We start from the raw sequence: 7667 nt of genomic DNA, 5'->3' as shown, positions 1-7667 counted from the left end.
CTGAAATTTAGAGGATTCTAGCCTAGGTAGTTTTCTCATCATCATCTTATTTAAATCAAACTTTTGCTTTCGTTTAAATTACTTGTTCTCTTAATTAGTTTTTAATTATAGTATTAAATTAGTATTTTAAATAAAACCCCCCAAACAGATATAAATTAATAAGTCGTGTTTGTAGTCGAGTCTAATTAGCTAATAAGCGTAATTTAGAGAGTCTCGTGGGTTCGATATCCGAACTTACTTAGCTTTACTAGATTCGATCGGTTCACTTGCCGGTTAGTAGTTTAGTCGAGTTTTAGAGAGTCTAGAATATTAGTTAGTGTTTATTTTTAGTTAATTTAGTTAATAATTGTTAAACTTCTTTTAGCACATCAAAAACAATTTTTAAGTTTTGTTGAGAAAGAATTTGAATTTTTTAAAGATTACAAAAGAATATAGATTAAAATATAAAAATAAAATAAATAAATTGCTTTTAATATTTATTTCTACAAAGAAACCGTTTTTAAAATTTTCAGATGATGAAATACTAGCAATGTTACTCGCGCGACAGGTCTATTTGTGTTTTGTTACTAACATCATTTTTGTTTGGTGTTACCTGGGTGTTACATTCAAATCTAGGACCATGATATATATATATACACACAATAATATTATATTTTACATACAATAATTATATTATATATGATTGAATATATAATTATGACAATTGAAGAGACTAGTATTAAATTCCCCAAATAGGTTGGTTCATCGTCTTATAGGTTGTCAAAAAATATATCAAACATCAAAGTGCTATATAAGTTAAAACATAACCATAAACAATAACATATCCATGTTATGATTAATTAATATTTATGTAGAATTAAAATATAATTCCTACACATATCCATACTATTATGTCTGTAATGGAAAATAAATCTTTAGCAAATAATAAAAGAGAAAAAATTATCAAATTACTATTAGTATCGAAGAATGTGTGCTTGTTAATGCATATATGCCAACTTTTTTTTAATTATTTGTAAATCGCGACGGTATTTGAATGTACTTGTGGTTCCATTTTGTTGGAAATTTTTGGACTAATAATAACTATTAGTAAGTATTACTCATAAATAAATTATTAACAAGTCCAAAGAGTAGATATGAATGTGATGTCGGTACTCTAAAATATGTGATTGAGAACTTAAAATTTTCGTCAAATTGAAAAATTGCTTGTCCCACATTGATAGAAAGATAAACTTGTGACCTCCTTATAAGAAGGAAGGCTCACAAGATTCTATTCTTGTGTGACTAGACACACTTAGTTGCATTAGCAATGGTGCACCTGACGCGCATAGGCACGGGAACAGACGATGGGCACAATATGGCGCTTTGATGACATACTTTCATTCGCCACTTAAGAGCCGCCTTATTGTTTTTTATGGTTGGACCTAGTTTCGGGACATGTGTCAGTCTGAACAGTGGTTATCATGACATCTGTTGTCGCCAACGGTGTGTTGTGACATGTGTCGAGTGACTGGGATGAGTTACCAGCTAGGTGTCAACTTCTAGTGATCTGCACACCATGAGCTACCAAGTGTCAACATGACTGATGAGACATGCACAAGTTTCGTAATCTAAATACATGGCCTATGTGTGCGACATGTGTCATCATTTAGTGAATGACACATCACATGTCCCCTACCATATATAGTAGGTTATGTAGAAGGCTTAAGACACCAGACACAACTCTAGCAATCATAGTTCAATTCAGTTCGTTTCTAACTTTTGTGACCCCGATCTCTCGTTACAAATATGATTCGGGTGTTAGGATAATCCCGGCAGTACATACTGCTTCGGCTATTGTACCCTGGTAAAATGACGGGCTCGCAGAGGTAGCCTTAAATATGTTTTAAGGGACATATGTTTAACAGAAATTCTCAGCTACAACCAGGAACCACGTTTTGTTAAGTCTTGCATATGCTTGATACCTGACGGATAGGTTGTCGTCGAGTATATGACTAGGGTTACGAATACCCGTCAAAGCCGTCCCATTTTTCATTCATACCCTTTCTATGAGCAGCCATAAAAGCCCCTTAGAAAACTGTGTCCCACTAACTTTCTGTCGTGCAATCTAGGGATGAGCTTTTTAGGTACAACTATCCAGTACCTGTACCGATTGAATATTTCAATTGGTCGTGTGAAATTTCCCAACTTATTTCTTACCACTAGCGTCATTAAGGGTATGGCGAAACATGACAAGGTGCCCATTTTTAATTGTGGTGTAGTGGCATTAGCACGGCCATCTATGTGAATTCGAGTGCCCAAGACGAGTACTAAAAATGGGCTGCATATTATTTTTTAAAAGCTCAACGATAATTGTAATACGAATTAACAAAACAAAATTATTGACTTATTGTAGAAATAACATTTTTGGGTCTTTTGGTTTATGGAGTATCAAACTCTCATTATATAAGGTTAATTTTTTTTTAAACATATATAATTTTTTTAATAAAAAAATTATGCCCTTATAAAGACCATGCTCTAGACGTCGGCCGAGCCATGTATGGAGTTAAAGACCGCCCTGGGTTTTAGCAAGAGTTGGTGACTACATCATCACGTTTTAGCGCAACATCAGTCTACAACTAAGCGTAATCTTATCAATAAGTCTAATTTTCATCTTTGTCCCTTGAAACATTTCATTGATCGAATGACTCACATTCCTTCCTACCCTTTTTAATCACAATGCACCTTTTATTTTAATCATACATACACACATACATGTAGGTCACTCTTGATTGCACTTTTTCAGTTTGAATCTTTAATGATTAACCTAATTTTCTTAAACCAAATATAAAACTTATTATTTCAAGTCAATTACATGACTAACATACTACACATATAAATTAGACCCCCACAAAAGAGTAACCCTTTGAGGTAACATTAATTACTAGTGTTTGTTCAAAGTCGCAATGTCCCTCCAATGAAGATATGTAATAATGGTGTCCGGGTTTGGTCAACTTGAAGGTGGCAGGGCTGGTTGTTATGGTATCTCTAGGATTACTTACGTCGCATCTATCATACTCATCTTTAGACACTTCTGTGACATCATCGCCAATAAAGTTAAAGACCAAATTGTCACCGACAGTAAAGATCCTATTTGATGCCCACTTTGTGTAGAAATTGGGGTCTTCTGGAATTCGCCAGCCAGAGACGCCACCCACCGTATGCTTCATCGCCGAGCTACATAATGCCATGGATGCAACCATAGTTGAGTTGAAAGCAACCATGTTTGCTTTGTATATCTTTTTTCTTTTTTTTTTTAGTACTGAGGAAACGCGAAGTTAAATAGGTGTGGTTTCATCATTAGAATTTAATTCTAGGATGCATTATATTAATGTCTGGATTTTTTTCCTCAAAAGTTATTACTATATCATGTAAAGTTTTTAATAAAATAAAGCATTAATATATTAGAAATCATGATGATTTCTTTTCTAAAAATACACCTAAAATTTTTAATCATTTTGAAAATTAATATTAGTTATTTATTATTTATTGTTTTTTTTCTATAAAAAGTGTTCTAAAAAATAATTTACTGAAAGAGTGTTATTGTATAGAATTTATCAAATGAGTGGTATTGAAAAAAAAATATTTGTAATGCTTCTAATCTTATTGTATAACATAAACTGTAGAAAGATTTTTTATTTTTTTTACAAAATAAAGCATTTAATAAAACTAAAACTAGAAACATTTTTTTTTCAAAAAATATGCCCATTTCCATCTGTTTTTAATAAGCATACCAATATCTCAAATTTTACATTTTATTTTGGTTGTTTTGTTATCTTTTGTTATCATTATTATCTTAAAAAATATGTTTTTTTTTATTTTCTGAAGAAATTTTTTTTCTTAGTTTTGTATGATATAATGCACTTTCTTATTTTTCTTAAATAACCAAAGACGTTTTTTTTTCTTGGTAACTTTTTATTTTCTTGTTAACTTTTTCTTTCTTATTGTAAGAATATATTTTTTTTGTAAGTATTTAATTTTTGTAGAGTGTGTTTGTTAAAAAAAATTAGGGATAATTTACGTTTTTTGAAAGATCATTAAATACATTTTTTTAAAAAACGTATTGTTTTTTAACAAATAAAAATATTTAAGCAAATATGATTTTGTTAACAAGTTTGGTTCTTATCTCACATGTCATTGATCTCATGCGCTCGAAACTAAAAAAAATTCAAATTATTTTGACTTTTTTTTGGCAGAAGGCATGTGATTTTAGAAAAATATAAAAAAAATAATTAATGTATTCTTAATACAATTTATAATAAATGATAATGATAACTAGAGAAACGTTACTAAAACAATTTTTAAGTTTTGTTGAGAAAGTATTTGAAGTTTTTAAAGATTAATAAAATATAGTTTAAAATATAAAAATTAAAAAAAAAATTTCTTTTGAATATTTTTTCTATAAAGAAACCATTTTGAAAATTTTCAGATGATGAAATACTAGCCATGTTACTCGCGCAACAGGGCTATTTGTGTTTTGTTACTAACATCATTTTTGTTTGGTGTTACTTAGGTGTTACATTCAAAGTCAAGGACCATGATATATATATATATACACAATAATATTATATTTTACATACAATAATCTTTATTTATATCTATATCTATATTACATTATAATACATATAGGCAACCTTTCATATCCCACATCAGACGCCGGTATATTTATTGTTTCAGGTCTCCCTCAGGCGAACATTTAATTTCACGGCAGCTTAATTGATCCCATCAATTTCACACGGGTTTGATTGATTGCTCCTTCAATTACTTCTCCTCTTCCTCTTCATGCCAATCATTTGCTCTCCCTCTATTGATTGAAACGTATCAATAGTTGAAGCGCTATCATCCTCTTATTATTAAATTGAAACGCATAATTGGAGATGCTAATTGAAGCCGACATCGACTGAAGTCACATCAGCTCTCATTCTCTCATCTGTTCAAGGTAATAAATCGATTTCAATCCCATCTGTTATCATACTCCAAATGTTCTAATCCTGAAATCGAATAGGGAAATGCAATTTTTGTATGTCACAGATAGACTGGTTCGTGGCTGTACTGAACACGCTGAAGGTTAGTATACAACCATTTGATTGATTTTGGACTCAACTGATTGATTTTTAGTGAGAAATAAGTGTTGCTTGGTCAATTTTTAATAGTTAATATGGCACGATACATTTATGAGAAGTGTAACAGGTATATGTTTTGAATTGCGAAATACCCATGTTCATAGCTGAGATAGCACCCAAAAATTTATTGTAAAGTTGAAGAAATTCATTTCTTACTTTTTCAGAAAGCAATGCTTGTTACTTATTCATTATTCTATTCCCATATTAATCTAGCTTTTAATTATAATGAAAATGCATATAATACATATTGATAGTAAGTTTGCAGATGGTTGGGTATAGAGTAGAATATGTTGATAGTAAGTTTGCATATGTATATAATACATATTGATAATAAGTTTGCATATGGTTGGCATAAAGCATATTTTGATGTTTTTTTAATTGATTGTTTTTATTTTGACTTTAGGATTCAACTATGGGTCAACTATTTGGGGAATAGATTCATCCATCAAGCTAAAGGTATGCACGAAAGATTGTTTAAGATTACATGCATGTTAAGTATGATGATTTTAGTCATGTTACTTTATGAAAGTTCAAGGATTAACGAATGAGGAGCATGAATGAGTGTTACACGAATGAGGAGCACGAATAAGAATACTTTATGGCACGAATGAGTCAAACAAAAGGAAACGAATGACACAAACGAATGAACGTTATTGTTATTACGAATGAGGGACTGTTTTAACGAATGAAGTAAAGAATGAATGAGTTAAACCAATAGATGAACGAATGTGAATGTAACGAATCAGCAAGTGAGCGAATGAGAAATGCTAAAGAAAGAGATCATTTTAATAACTAATGAGTAGTTATTTAGAATGACACCTGGCACTTGGCAGTTACAACTGCTTAACAAATGAGTAGTTTCAAGTTAACGAATGAGCTAAGAAACTAACGAATGGCTATTCAAACCTTCAAACCTCCATTTCCAGTTTCCAAACTCAATGAAGACCAGAATCACACCAAATCTACTCAATACCTAACCAATTATCCTCAAAACTCAACCAAACAACTCGTCTGCTAATTTCGAACACATTCAATGCATTCCAGACTTTAATCCAAAACTCAATTCCAGTTCAATTTTTGACCTTAATCAATCAAAGCTTTCAAAGCATTCCCGCCAAACCTCGAAATTTTGATTATTAAAACCAAATTACAATTAAACTGACCTAGATGATCATCATATCACTACGAACAATCCTATATCTAAATTAAATTCAGTTATCCACAAAATGATGATTAATTGTTTGATTTCCAATCCAAAACACTCAAATTTCAAGCCGATACACTTACGTACAATTAAACTTCAATTGATAGTTCAATTGAATGCAATTAATATCGAATCACTTAGTCAATCAGAACAACAGGCTATGATACCCACTTGAGAAGCCTTGATGTTCATGATATGAATACGCTTAACATGGATCTAGTTCTTTGATGTGGCTTAGTGATTCGAACACTAATTACTGTAGCTAGATTAGATTTGAGATCATTTTGGCAGAGTAACAGTACGGATTCAATAATCAAAATACTTGCATAGATAATGAATACATTACAGGGGTATTTATAGAGTTGAGTCTCATTCGTTAGCCAGGCTTAACAAATGAGCACTCATTCGTTATCAAAACTTAGCTATTCGCTATTGCCTTAACGAATGACCACATTCGTCCACTCATTCGTTATAAACTTATAACGAATGAGGGTTACATTAACGAATGGTCACATTCGTTATATCTGCTCTAACAAATGTGACTTTACAATTAACGACTGTGTTACTAAATGACTTACAATTACCAAAATGCCCCTATACATTATTTTCTAATATAATAATACTTTGTACAAAGACCGAGACACAAAACCGAGCACTAACATATATGCTTTGTGTGACATCTGCCCTGATCCGACCCGACCCAGGTACCCGTTTCTCTTATCCGATCTCTTTCTTTTATGATTTAATATTTATTTATACTTATATTTTACTTTTAATAATAATATATATTTTCCTTCCCGCCTTTTTCTCTCTCTTTCTTTCCGCCGTCCCCTCCCCCTTCCTTCTCTCTTTCCGCCTTCTTTTCCCTCTTGTCGCCGTCCCGCCCTTAAGCCTTGTTTCCCTCTTTCTTCTAACTCTTTGCTTGTCCTTTGTTCCTTCCCGCCTAAGGTTGTCTGTGCAGCTCCACGCGCCAGACTCCCTTGCAAGGAATCCTGCGTGAAGACCACCTGTTACAGCGATACGCGAGACGAACTCTTCTCGCAGCGCGCTAAGAATGGTAATTCTTCTCGCAGCGCGCTAAGAACGGTAGTTCTTCCCGCGACGCGCTAAGGATTTGTAGTTCTTCTCGCAGCGCGCTAAGAATCGTAGTTCATCCCTCGACGCGCGAAGAATTATAGTTCTTCCCGCGGCGCGCTAGGAATTTTAGTTCCTCCCGCGGCGCGCTAAGAAATGTGATTCTTCCCGCGGCGCGCTTAGAAATGTAGTTCTTTCCGCGACGCGTTAAGGTTGGTTCTGTCTGCCTT

The 7667-nt window shown here is 32.7% G+C and overlaps 1 pseudogene; it reads right to left on the bottom strand.

Moving 5' to 3' along the window:
• Positions 1-2876: 2876 nt before the first annotated feature.
• LOC143614245 (umecyanin pseudogene) lies at positions 2877-3260 on the bottom strand (annotated as a pseudogene).
• Between the last annotated feature and the right edge of the window lie 4407 nt (positions 3261-7667).

This window comes from Bidens hawaiensis, unplaced genomic scaffold (genome assembly GCF_021521415.1).
Source record: "Bidens hawaiensis isolate Kalapana, Puna unplaced genomic scaffold, B.hawaiensis_p1.1 tig00039473_1, whole genome shotgun sequence".
NCBI classification, from domain to species: Eukaryota; Viridiplantae; Streptophyta; class Magnoliopsida; order Asterales; family Asteraceae; genus Bidens; species Bidens hawaiensis.
Note: the sequence above shows the minus strand (reverse complement) of the source record. Positions and strands in the feature narration are given on the sequence as shown.